At 30.2% G+C, this 15,395-nt stretch overlaps 1 protein-coding gene across 7 annotated transcripts in view; it reads right to left on the reverse strand.

Moving 5' to 3' along the window:
* Positions 1-15,395, reverse strand: part of LOC139489226 (BAI1-associated protein 3-like) — a 248,385-nt gene that overhangs the window by 178,047 nt on the left and 54,943 nt on the right. The gene's annotated exons all lie outside the window — the stretch shown is intronic.

Raw genomic sequence — 15,395 nt, forward strand, 5'->3', positions numbered from 1 at the left:
TCAAGATTAAACAAAACTATCCAACACTTTTATGATCTAAATTATGTATCTTGAGTTATGTTTTGGTCATGGTGTTGAATTTATTGGACTTATTATTTGTAATTGTCACCGGCCTTCCCGTTGTTCTATCTTGACGACAACGCGTGCTTCTTCGTATTTCTTGTTTGCAAATCATTCTCTACATATCTTTTCATTAAAATTTGCATGCATAAAGTATTTGTCACTGGACGGTCAGGAAACAACATTCAATCAATCATATGTCTTCTTAAATAACAGCACTACATGTAGAATGAATTTAAACATATTCAAAAGAATAAAAATAAGTATTGAATATGAAAGGAATAAAACGCATCATAATTAAAGACATCTTGATTGTAAGACGTGTGTTTCGCATACAAAAGACTCATCAGTGACGGTCGAATAAAAAAATGTCAAAAGACCATAAAAGGCTCAATAGTCCGTTTTTTTTTGTTTTTTTTTGCGATATACAGCTAATAAAGGTTATTTATTCCTGAATATATTATCCGTAGTTTTTGCAAACAATATAAAGTTTTGTAAACAGTTAATTCATATAATTGACTATTTTATTAATAATTCATGTTTACACAAAGTGCTAACTTTTGGACATCGTGTTGCTGCATGGGTTGTTTGTTTCATTAATTTTTATTGTGCTATAGCTAAAAAGGTTACAGTCCACAGGAAGACATATTACCCTAACTTGACACTCTGATCCAACTAGTCTTTGTTCTTACCCCTTAATGCCAATTGATTAACGGAAATCAGCAAATACCAATTTTTGAGTCTTAGGTTTGACCAGGCCGGTGTCAGAACCCACGATATCAGGCGTTTTAATTCATTTATTATATTTATTTAATTGTACAATGAATTAATAAAAGGGTGCATACTGTAAGAATCCATCTTATATGAATCCACGCTTAAACATACACATCCACCCAAAAGAAATAACTTTTGCAACATATATAGAAATAAGAAGATGATACTACTCTCCTTCCAGGACACAACATGTAAAAAGTAAACAATTATAGGTCAAAGTACGACCTTTAACACAGAGCTTTGGCTTACACCGACCAGCAAGCTATCAAGGACACACAAGTGACTAATGTAGAAATTCAAACAGGAAAACCAACGGTTTAATCTTTATATAAAAAAAAACTAGAAACGAGGAACACGTATGAACCACAACAACCACCGAACAGGTTCCTTACTTGTTGCAAACAAACACAGCAGGTGAAAACGTTTAAACAGGCGACAACCTTCACCCTAACCCGAACTTATATACTTTTATTAGTAACTTGCATGTCCAATTATAACTGTAGTTCATTTTGATAAACAAATTACAAAAACAAAACGAAACAATACAAAATGCAACTTAATCACATACATGCATTTTACATGATATTTCACAAATCATTTGACACTGACAGGAAAGTGAAAACATTTTTCGTCATTGCCAGTATCCACATCATAATTACAGATAACAAAAATGTTCCATAGATATAGGAAGATGTGGTGTGAGTGCCAATGATACAACTCTCCATCCAAATAACAATTTATAAAAGTAAACCATAATAGGTCAATGTACGGCCTTTAACACGGGGCCTTGGCTCACACCGAACAACAAGCTATAAAGGGCCCCAAAATTACTACTGTAAAACCATTCAAACCATAGTCCATTTCATCGTGAAAGAAACATCAGTTTATTCTGTTCTCAGTTTTCACTTGTCTTTGTCAATTTTCCCTGGCTTCCAAGATGAAATGAATGGATACATTATGTTAAACATAACTATTCTTCTTTTTTGGAATTTTATTCTCATACACACTTGTCCGGGTCTACACTTATTTAGTTTTTATACATTGACTTATGATATTTGGCATACAGTGTATAGCCATGACTCAGATATCATAACAGTCTAATATCATTATGACATTTACCGTTGATCTCAAGATACAATTAATTGACCTTTAACTTTCATGGTTAAGGTGGTATGGGTGTCTTCCTCCATCTTGGATTGTAAAAAACAGAGAATCAAAGGTCCAGATTTTCCATCAAGTTAGCAAAATTTGATGCACGAATGCAGATGTTTAATGTACATTTTCATTTAAAAGTACCAATTTATAAGATTATAACTTCTAAATATTGATATTTTTGCAAATGTTAATTATTTTTGGTTGTTTTTATCTTTTTAAAAAATTGGCATTTTAAGGGGAGGTAACTCTAAAAAAGTGCATTTTCTGAAGGATTCTGTATGGAATTTTCCTATTTTGTATTTTAGCCGGAAAAAACGTACGGTGACCCTATCTTTTCTTTTGATATTCTCAAAGCAGTGTCTGAAAGCTATCTTTTCCTGAAGTATTTAACAATTCTATCATTTTGTTTAGTTTCTAATCACAAAATGGTGTTTTTTCCTGTATAATCCATACAAAATGTGTCATTTTGTCCCGTCCTGTAGCTTGAGAAAATGCGCGGTGACCTATCATTTTTATTATATTTTTCAACATGTATCAATAGATACAACGTTTTGGCAAAGTATGAACAAATTCTATCATTGTTATTTTAGACTCCCATACCACCTTAAATGATTGTCCAACCCTTAAACCATATATATATATATATATATATTCTTACAGGCTATGCCATTTTTTTTACTGCACAATAGGATTAATTTCTTAGGTCAATTAATGCCTCGTTAATAACTTCAAAAATGATTTAAACACCCCCGCCCCCCTTTGGCCTTGATAAGTCGTTTCTAATTCACTATAGGTTTTGTACCCTTGCAGAAGACACATTGCAATTCCAACCCCTACATCATATTAATTCGTAATTGCCTGGATTAGACATTTAATTCCACACTATGAATTATGTCTGTATGTGGTACAAGTCACGTCTCTTTGATTCCATTAACTGTTAAGTATCTTTGAAAGCTGTTCAAACTCATCTCAAATTATTAAATCCTATATATTCTTGTTTTCATGAAAAAACTTTCACATTAAAAGTCAAACAAAGGTGTTGTAGTGGTCTACAATTTAAAAAAAATGTTTGCTGTTGCTAAGCAAGATGTGGGATTCTATACTCGATATAGAATTCGTCCAAAAAATAATGATAATCTAGATGTTTATATTATAGTGTAACACCGTATTAGGAAGTATATTCCTAAAAAATAACTAAGTTCATACTTCAAAAAATAGAAAGAACCTATTATTGCATGGTTGATATGCACTTGTTATGTATCTTAGTTGTTGATCAGCGTGTAGTGACCTACAATTGAACTAAGTGTTCATTTCTAACTAAACATGTTCACAAACAGACAATCTGCATTGCATTCAATTTAATTTGTTCAATATAATGACTAATTGATTTGTAGTTGGCTTTAATTCAAACATGTTTTGCTGTTGCTAAGCAACACTTGTGTTGCTATGCTCAATACGAAATTTGTAAAGAATAAAAAAAGATGTATATGAAAAAATATTGGAATGAAACTCCAAATGGAAAGAAAAATCTTCAAACAACTGCTTAATTCATACTTAAGAGTGGCAAGCACCAATTTTTTAACCGTTGCTAGGCAACATTTCTGTTGCCAAGGTTGTTTTAAACATTTAATAAACAAATTCAAAGGGTATTTTCATTTGTGACTTCAAGTTCTTCTTGGACAAACAATATTATTTGTAAATATTTAAATTTTTACTGATAAAGCAATTATTAGGTGATAATTTTCATTCTTAATAAAAACCGTTGCTAGGCAACCTTCTTTTCACCGGAACACAATAAAATCATTATTTTTTCAAGTGTCTACACTAAGACCATCATTGATATCAATATAAACTTATTTGGAGAGGGGGCCAAAAATAGCCCTTATCATACCTTGTCCTTTATCAAAAAGTGGGTATGAACCTCTAAAGATTGACAAAATCAACTGACTTTTCACAAATTACATTATTTTTTAGATATGCCTTAATTTGGCTGAATTACCTCTCTGTCCCTTTCCGTTAATAGATATTTCCTGTGATTCCCTGAAGATTTGATTTTACTATGTTTGTATAATAGAAATTGATTTACGACTTTTTTAACAGTTAATGAATTACTGACTCCTTTATTAACATTGTATCACTTGATACCACAACTTTAAACACTCTTATAACCTTGTATTAATATCACAAAATGAGACCCTTCGATTTATCAGTGATATTGAAAGCATGTATAAAGTCAAGACCATGACTCTTTTTCAATCGGTTTGATATTTTTGAGCTTTTAATTCTGGTTTTAATTCTGGAAATCCTAGTTGAATGTTTCATGGAGTTCGGTATTTATGTTGTTTTAATTTATACAAATACCATTTATAGTTTTCTTCAAATTATAGAGTCTCCCCTTTGATTTAAGTTCGTACACCTTTAGTCCTCGATACATAGTCTCATTGACAATACATTAGTCCACATCTGCACGTTTCATATTGCTGTGGTTTCCAAATCGATGGATGCAAATATCAAAGTAAGGTAAATTGCGTGTAAATCAATCTGTAAGACACTTGACAACTGAGTAAATATATCTGTTGTGTGACATTGCTGCATTGTAGTATTTGTTTACAACTTGGAGTGTTTAATATTCCCGATGTGCATTAACCTGTTGTTAATGATTATAGATGTAATATTGATATTGTAATAAAACATGGGCTTCATTTGTTAACTGTCTGTGATTATCAGGGCAGATAGTTATTTCAATTACTGTGAAGGAAATATTTCCGAATTTTCTTAATGTTATCATATGAAGTACAGATAAAATTATATTCGATCGCTTTTTTGCATTCAGCTTTTAACCACATTGCATAAAGATAAAAATTAATTTGTTAAATTCGAACAATTGTTCCCCACACCTTTTCTATCCATTGAAGTTTTTTTGCAGAATCAAATGAATTATGAACTGTATGCAAGTCTTGTCAGGCCCTTAACTCAGTGAATTATTTATGGCGATGGTTGTTTTATCAAGTACAATATAACTTTTATTACTTTGTTTTATGTTATAATTTTATTTATAAAGCATCAACAATGTGCCAAAAAGAGACAAAAGATACCAAAAGGAATTCAAACTCATGTGTCGAAAATAAACTGACAACCAAATAGCAAAAATAAGGAAACGAACCAACAGCAGTATACAAAACACAACAAAAGACTGTGCACCACAAATTCTTAAAAAAAAACAACCTCGTGGGTCATCTCATGTGATCCGTCCCTCGGAATAATTCAATCCGATGGTTTCGGTCGATTATTTTCAAAATGTAGTTAAACATCGTCGATGATGATGTCACCTGTCCGGGACTTCTTAAACAGTGGTTTTCTTCAGTCAATGATTATTTGTTTTAGTTATTTGAAAAATTAAGTGTTAAAATTTAGTGCAAATCTTTGATAGTTTATTAGACTTATTACAACGTTTAAGAGGGGGGATACTCATACCTGCCAACTGTCACTATTTGTGGGGGATTTCCCCCATAAAAGCTCCCAAATGGAAATTTTGTTAGAGCAATTCTGTCCACAATTTTTTAACAAAACAGTTAATTTTACATTGCTTTAGTCTTTTATAAGTATGAAGAAGCCAAAAAACATGAAACTTCATTTGAAGGCCCCCTTGAAGGTTTTTGAGGGCTATGAAAAGCCATCTTGTGCGCAAAACACCCATGGGCACTTTGAAAAGTTGATAGGTATGGATACTTAGAAATTGAAACATCATATTGTTGGAGACAAACCACTTTTAACTGGTTTTACTTCTGAAACGGTAATTTTAGAACGAACAACTATTATATACGACGCTGACCGAAACAGTCTTTGATGATTCATTAACATCTATTCAATAACTTGACTAAATAAAGGCAACAGTAGTATACCGCTGTTCAAACTCATAAATCCATGGACAAAAAACAAAATCGGGGTAACAAACTAAAACTGTCGGAAACGCATAAACATTTTAAATATGTGTATTTAATTTAAAAAAAATATATATATTCTAAAGCTACATTCCATAGCGACAGCATTGATTTATCAGATGCTTATACCTAGATGTATAATATAATGATATATCTGAAAATTCCAGACTAGCAATATAACATTCAATAATTGGATTATAACTAACCTTGAATGCACTTACTTACGATGAAAATAATTAAAGCAGGTAATTTGATAATCCAATATAAAAAGGAATTGATGTCACCATGGTGACGGCAATATTTATACAAAGTTTAAACGAATGTATCTGTCAAATTGACAAGAACATTTACAAATGAGCAACAAAAAGAGAAAGAATCTTATTCAACAATGGAGCAATTAGTTCGACCACATTCAGGATGTTTGCTATTGAAATACAATATGACATACCTTATAATGTACTTTTAGATTCTTCATCAATTTTATACATGTACATCAATACACATACAAATGTGCATTTAAGAAAAAGCAACCGTTGTGAAATGAAAGCAAAATCTAATAAACCCATTAAAAACAAGGTAAATATAAAAATTGAGCGAATCGCAAAAACGTAAACCAAACAAGATGTACCAACATATTAAGCATCTGCAAGTTGATATGTATGCATCCTCGTCAAGCGTGTGGGCTTTTAAAAAAATCATTTACCACAAGAATACTTTGCTGGAATTGTAATTTCTTAATGAAATATTTACCTTCCATTTGTTTAATCGAGACGCATATTTTGAAAGACGCCAATATCTCAAAATCTAGATGAGGAATAATTTTAAACACTAAAACAAGTATGACAAACTAAATTGCGTTTGACTGGGGATGGATCCTTTTTTTAAGGTGGTACCTAACACTACAGGGAGATAACTCTGTAAAGTCAGCTAAACGTTTTAATTACGTTGTGTTGTAGAAGGAATATTAAGCTTCTCAATGATAAAATTGGGGTTTGTCAAACTGCTATATAACCAGTGTAATTTTTCTGACAAAACGGTTGGTTCAAAATTTTTGATATATTTTTGTTAAAGGATTTACTTTGACAAAATTTAATGAAAATTAAACGAGCCAAATTAATTTTAGTGAAAGTGTTGGGTACCACCTTAACACGTTCATTATAATAGTTAACTTATACATTTATATGCTTGATAATTGATATTTTTCGAGTTTTGAAATTTAGTATTTATGCATATAGGGTAAGTGCTGACTATGAAAATAATGCTATGAAAGCGAACACATTGCATAGGTACTATTTTATGTAATAGCTTTAAAATATATGTATATCATCATTTTACCTGTATAAGTATATATTTTTGGGGTCTTGATAAATAAAAGAAATGGTTATTCCAATTGTCGCCATTGTTCACTTTTCAATGTTGACTTTTTTTGCTATTTATTGCATGAACTACAATCATGTTGAAAACACGTGAGCCGAAGGTAAAGTTAATAGTTGCATGAACACGGATTCAAATAAACAAAATTAACTGGTAGCTAAATATTATTTCTATACTCTGTTTTGATAAATCAAGTATCATATTTTGTTCTTATCCTTATTTTTGATCAATTTGCATCAACCCTTTTTATAAAAATATGTTAAACTCCTAAAAAATACAGATTATTTTTATTCTGATTCATAAGGTTGTTAATACCGAATTTTACAAACGTTTTAATATATAAAAAGTTTACTCCTTTTACTAAAATCTATCATTCAGTCAGTTCCAAAAACGTTCGTTTACTTAAAATTCAATTTTATCGTATACATTACATTTTTTTTGTTTTTGTAAATATTCAGTATTTTTAAAATGTAAATATATTTCAATTTAGAACAATATATTTGTTTTACATGTTTTTACGTTTAATATTAGTAGTACCACATATGTTTTTGTAAATTGAATTGATCAAACACATTATTACGTGATATGATATTGATCTCAAAATTACATTTCCATTTACAGATTTTTTAATGTGAATTTTACATTTCGAATATAATAAAACGCATCAAACAATCTTTTCTAACAATACATGTTGTTTTATTGTATTCTAGTCCTATTTTGATGCAATCAGGATATTTACAGATTTAATCCAAATCTAATTAAAGAAAATCTAAAATCTAATTAAAGAAAAAAAATGTTACTGCATTGTAATCCTGAAAAAGTTTCTCTTGACTTTATTGGCTTCTGACACACGACCAAGAGTACATTTTAATCCTTTAAATTTGCTTTAAACTAAAATAAGATAAATAAAGTGAATTGTTACATACAAATAGCATAATCATCGTAATAGTTCAATTTTTTTTCAACGTCGTCTCGGACTGAGTGCTGAATACGGCACATCAACAATATATTTAAATGTTCCTTGTCAAATGTATAAGTAGATTGTACTGATGAATGTCCAATAAAGGTGCTATGATTTGAATAAGAATGTCTGAAATAAAATGACATCGTTTGAAGATGTTAATATTGTCACAAATAAACAATCACAATGTTAAAAAACTGAAGGAATTTGAAAAATAAAAATTTCGACTTAATCACTGTTTTCTATCGAAAGAACCAAATATTTTCAAAAAGGTGTTATTTGTGAAATGAAAACCGGACCTGTTGTTTGTATAAACAGTTTGTCACAGAACTATGTCAGTTTAAAGTATCACATCAGATAGCTTAATTTTCATTTGATAATACCCGTTCTAAATTAAGTCGATGGATAGTATTGTACATGTCAATATGATTTCATTTTTCGATCTGTTTTACAATAAGTATTATGTATTTCTCACCCTGCAAATCAATAAGGGTTGAAGCATAAAATGTATATCAATAAGATCTAAATTTGATTTGAAAGCATTGGATTTTCTGTTCAACAATAACTCAATCAAACAATTCTAATTAAAATGAAGTAATAACATTAAAAGTACTTATTTACTATACATGATGCGCATTCTGACAATTAATGTGCTTTCGGTGATGCTTTGGTCAAAAAAGAGGGACAAAAGATGCATGAGACTCAAAAGTAAAATACAAATTAAAGAGCTGACAAAATAAAAAGAAGACAGAAAGTAAAGCCAAACAAGAACAAAAACTCAGAACTATGCAAGAAATGGTATACTCTAAGAGATGGTGAGGATACATCTAATCTTTATTGACTTATCTCTCGTTGGTTTAAACTCTCCCCTCATCTAATTTAGAAGTCAATTAGCACTTTCATAATTGAAAAACAAGAGAAGTTCACAGACTCTCGTTAAGTACACAAAAAAGCAATTACCGTTAGGAATTGTAATATCCAATAGAAGTCAAATCATATTTTATTCATGAAACAGCAGATAGATAAACGTTACTAAATATCATGTCAAATAACATCGATAGACAGTACTGTAACTATGTAATCCAACCTTTATAATTAAGTTCGTATTCGACGCCATGTTTTTGTTATTTTATTACTTGTTGGTATCATAGTATATACGACGTTATTCAAGATTTGTTCCGAGATTAAAAGTAAACAAAAACAAGGGGTAAAAATAACACTAAAAAATGCCTTGATATCTGATCATCATAATATTCTTTCTCATATCACATCATTTGATCTGTTTATGATTAGTTTCTCTGAATAATCTGAATACCATTATTTGAATTCTATGTTAACCGTCTTATTAAGTACAAAACAATGAAGTACAGCCAAACACTATCGAAATTTTTGGTATAATGTTTGTCGAAAGTTTATTTTTTTCAAATTTCAGTCCTTCCAAAAATTAGTGAACATAAAGTTTATTGAATAATGTTACATTCATCAAATGTGCAAAAACAATACTTTGTTGTTTAAATGTTTAACTTTAAATTAAATGTAAGTAGTCAAATGAAAACAATATTTTTATTAGTTCCACATATTTGCTTAAACGTAATGCAGGTTTAGTTAAACATATTTATTTATAGAGGATTGGGAAACAAGTTTTGCAAATTATATTAATCCCTTTCGACTATGCGGGTGCCAGTGGTGCCATGTAGCGGCAAAAGCCTGCTCTTTTTCGAAATATACAAAGGTGTCTTCAACGTGCAAGAGTTTTTGCTCACTCTTAACACAGGTCAGCCATTTATCTTCCCCTTCCGACGGACTATCATCGTTTCCTCAAGACCATACTCGCAAATAGTGTCGAGGAAGAGCCGAACATTAAGTCCCTAAAATTGTCATATTGGATCGGGAATCGAACCAGGAATCTTTGTGTTTGTATCATGACCCACTAACCACTAAACCACGTCTCTCATTTAGATTTTTGGTGGATAGTAATCTCATTGGTAATCACAACACATTTAATATCTTTTAAATTAATGGATTTCTGATCGCTAAATGAATACTGTATTTTTGAAAATATTTAAGTAATGTTTTCTATGGTGTGTCTTGTGTACGATTGTTTGTTTGTTTGTCTTTTTTAAGCCATGGCGTTGTCAGTTAATTTTTAATCTATAAGTAAGACTATTTCTCTCGTATCTGTTGACCCTCTTTTAAAAACGAGAAACATTTAAACTCCGACATATGGTGGAGAAATAAAGGTATCATATAGGCATATAGGAAATTCTACAGGAAAAGTTTGTTAAATATAGAAGTAAAAATAATAGATAATGTATATCTAGTATTACAAAACAGGAAAACACTTGTATCAATCAGTTGCACTTCAGTGTTCCTGTTGTTCTTTTATTATAGGTAATTTGCTTCCCTCAGTTATAGTTTGTAGATTTGATTTCCCTTAATAAATTTATGACGTTTGAACAGATACATACTACTGTTGCCTGTATTTCTAACCCCTCATTGAGCATCAATGTGCAATCAAAAATAATTTTTTTTATCAAAAAGTGTGTATGAACTTCTAAAGATTGACAAAATCAACTAAAGTCGCATAAATTACAGTATTTGTAGATATATATTAATTTGACTTATTCTTTATATATCTGCAGCAAACATATATGATAAACAAATACCAGCCTTAATTTTTTTTTATGTATGTTATTATTACAATTAAAAAATGATATACTTCCCCACATATTCCTACATAAATTCATATAAAGTGACCGACCTGACAAACTGTCAGCATTTAAATGACAACAATTATTTCCAGCTAATAATCGTTTAGGGAGAATATATTTTCAGGATAGACGTTAATGTATCGAACAATTGTCACGAAACCATAGCCATGTATCATGCAGGTTCATTAAGAAAGTATATGCAATTATTTTGTACTGTAATTTACTTTTCATACAGAGAAGAGATAAAGAGAACAGTCAGTTATGATGTCAAATCCCGAGTTTCAGTAAAATTTACCCGTTTAAGTGTAACTTTAAAGTATCAAAGATCGCAGATCAGGATAAGACAGATCATCTTCATCGTCATTTTTTTCTTAAATTTTAAGCCTATGCTTATAAGAACAAAATTTGCATCAATACAAAATTAATAACAGTTAGTCATAAATATGTATTATTGTTCCTCATTTTGATTCAAAATGAATGCATTATATACATAATAAACAAAAAAGCATGATTGTAAAAAAATAAGTGAAAAAAAGTGAAAAGAAAAAAAAATTCCCCAAAATCTTTTTAAACTCGATAGACAGTACAGTACAATTAATATATATCTCCAACACTTGAAAATCCTAAGAAACATAATTATTCAAAATCTTTTGATGTGCTGTATTTTAATCATTTTCGTACAAGTAATAAGAATTAAAATTGAGATAAGAACATTTTTATGAAATCGATTTAATAGAATAAGATACATGTTAAAAAAACTAATCGATTTGGTATGGAACGATAATGAATATATAAACAACAAATAGCAACATTAATATGTCAAGTTCAAAGCAAATGTGAAATAACGTTAAGAAAATCGCGAATGTATTATAAATATTTCTTCAGGTAAGCTCAAAACAAAATTTCAATTACTTTGTGAAGGTCAATAAAGCGTCTATCAATTTTAAGCTTCTTTTTTTTACAACAGTTACCATAATTTCGATTAATTTCTCTTTGGTGCATTAAAATACTTTAATTTTAAAGGTAGGCTTATCTCATCAATCAAAAAAAATATATAATATGCAAATAACCGATAATATAAACAATTGGAGACGTTATCATAGATTGTTCTTCAATCCTTTGATGAATATAAATCATCAGCAAGAGATGTATAATGTATACTATGAACTAATGAACCTAGTCTGTGGTTGAGTTTGTCAGATTTTAATGGCTCTTACAATGTACATCAAGGGGACGTATTGTGTTGCTGACATATTTGTGGTAGACTCTATTAAATATAGTCATTACTTTCTTAACTTTGGGGTGATTTAGATGTTGTCTTATTGTATAGAGAGCTGTCCTTGATTGAAGACTGGTATATTGATCTAAAGATTTATTTTAAAGTGTCGGTCAATTGCTGTCTCATTGATTGTAATTCCATAAATTGTTTTATTTATATTTTAATCATGAACAAGAATGTGTCGATTACAATTATGCCCCAAACGCACTACCATTTTCTATGTTTAGTGGATCGTAAAACTGGGGTCAAAACTCTAATTTTGCATCAAAGTGAGAAAATTCATATCATAGAAAACATGTGTGCTGAATAACAAATCGATTAGACTTAAATTTCATCAAAAACGTCCTTGACCATAAATGTAAACCTGAAGTGGGACAGACGGACGAATAAATGGACAGACAAACGAACGCACGAACAATGGGACGGACGAACGAACGGACGAACAAAGGGATGGACGAACAAACGGACGGCATGTATCAAAAAACATAAAGCTCCTAATAAAATTCAAGTTTGAAGAGGAAGTTAAAATGATTTCAAGTAATAGCTTTGTAATTTGGGGAAATGATGCATCAACAAAACAATTATTACCGAAAAAGTATAGAAAACTTATATTTTTTTAAAGCTATGGAAATATTATCAATGAATGATCCATTTGTTGAGTCTGGAAACTGTGGTGCTAAAATGTCACTTGTGTTGTCACATGGACGTAGGGAACATGTAACAAAATACGACTGTGTCCCACACATTACCATTTTGCATATATACATTTGGTCAGAATATATTATAAGAGCAAAAAGATATGTTAAACACATTGACATATTAGGTGAATACAATTTGTAGTAAAATATCTTTTTTGGGGTTAACTCTTGCTTATATACAAATATCCATGACAACAATTCATAATCCACTATTTTGACAGTGTTGATGTTTATCAATATATGTAAGAAGTTTAAAGCATTAATACAAAATATCAAGTATGTATTTAACTTTATTCTTTTTTAATAAATACCAAGTAGGTCTATTTAAAATATTTAGGTAAATCAATCTGTATATAGTTACGATACTGTTGTCAGGTCATTAAAGATTGCAAATTTTGGCGTTAATATTGATTCACTTATAGGGTCTTTGCATCGGAACTAAACATATTTATTCAAAAACCAGTTGTTGGCATGACACGGGTTATGTTCTTCTCATATATGTTATGATGGTATGATACTAAACCCCTAACGGGAAAGATTGTGCCTGATGTTCATATGATGAAATCATAATCTTTCAGTCAGTTTAATTGAAGTCTGGAGCTAGCATGTCAGTTAACTGCTAGTTATCTGTTGTTATTTATGTATTATTGTCATTTTGTTTATTTTCTTTGGTTACATCTTCTGACATCAGACTCGGACTTCTCTTGAACTGAATTTTAATGTGCGTATTGTTATGCGTTTACTTTTCTACATTGGCTAGAGGTATAGAAGGAGGGTTGAGATCTCACAAACATGTTTAACCCCGCCGCATTTTTGCGCCTGTCCCAAGTCAGGAGCCTCTGGCCTTTGTTAGTCTTGTATTATTTTAATTTTAGTTTCTTGTGTACAATTTGGATATTAGTATGGCGTTCATTATCACTGAACTAGTATATATTTGTTTAGGGGCCAGTTGAAGGACGCCTTCGGGTGCAGTAATTTCTCGCTACATTGAAGACCTGTTGGTGACCTTCTGCTGTTGTTTTTTTCTATGGTCGGGTTGTTGTCTCTTTGGCACATTCCCCATTTCGATTCTCAATTTTACTATATAATCATATTCCTTTAAATGTGCATAAATGTTTAATATTTGGAAGAAAGTTAGTTCTATAAACAAAAATCACATTGCTATTACTGCTGTTTGAGACTTGTAATTTACCTTTACCAGTAATTCTGTCTGGAGATAAATTTTGAGGTTATTATAAATAAAACTCAGATCATTTTGAATGATTCGACCATCTTTATAAAAAAGAAAATATATAATAGATTACGAAAATGTCAGTGGGATAATAACTACAGATATTGGACAAAACCACCCTAATAAGTTCTTTAAATATAACAATGTACAATGTAGTCTATTTGGTCAAGTACAAAATATCAATATAAATCAGAAAACTAATATACAAAATGAACTTAATTTCCGCTAGTTTTGTTGATAAGGAATGCCTCAAATGATATTCTCCCTTAACACACAAAGTCATGATTATATTACCTCTCCTGAACTGCTTATGTAATGTTAAAGTAATTACTGCTTAATGTTTTTAACCATATAAAGGATATAACAAAAAAGTAATTACAGGCCAGGATAATTAATTTCTTTAATGATGGAAGCTAATTTCCTGTTTAAGTTTTTTCTTCCGCTATAGAAGTTTTCATCGTAGGTATGATTGATGATTAGGATGTCGAAAGAAGATCGAATGATATCATGAAGTATATACTTCACTGTTAAAAGCACATTCATGGTCAATTATAGTTTGAGGAACATAAATACAAAAACTTTTAAACTCGAAAATTGATCTGAGGAACCACTTTAATTTCGATTATATTTTAAAAGTGACGATTAACATATTTTATGTCAACGTTTTAAAAGATTGTCTCTATTTTTTACTGCTTTGTCGAATGATTTTTAAGCATTTTAAGCACTTACCCGAACATTTGTTTTTAATGAACACGATATTACTTACAAATGTATATGATTATGGTAAAATTCAATATCCTCGGAGAATATAAAAGTTGAAAGAAAATATTGATTTTCTATCGATTTACAAATCCTGCTGCATAATGTTTTCAAGGTCTAAAGAAAATCTTTATTTTCTTCTTGCTATAAATAATACCGAGTAGTAAAGATATGAGTACAGTAAAAACTAGTTAAAATCAGTCTGTTAATAAATGCCAATGCAAAGTCTATTTAATCGTACATGAAGGAGAAAACTTGTTAGTGTTTATTTATAAACGTCACACAAAATCATTCTTTAGTTTTATAACGAAGCAGTTACTATGAAAAGTCGGGGATAAGGGAGATTGAATTGAGGTTTAAAAATGTTTGCTTGACTTATGATCAATGAAATCATGTACAGCTGTCTTTTTCACAGTTACTCATATATGTACCTGTTTGGTAACGATATTACG

This window comes from Mytilus edulis, chromosome 9 (genome assembly GCF_963676685.1).
Source record: "Mytilus edulis chromosome 9, xbMytEdul2.2, whole genome shotgun sequence".
Taxonomy (NCBI): domain Eukaryota; kingdom Metazoa; phylum Mollusca; class Bivalvia; order Mytilida; family Mytilidae; genus Mytilus; species Mytilus edulis.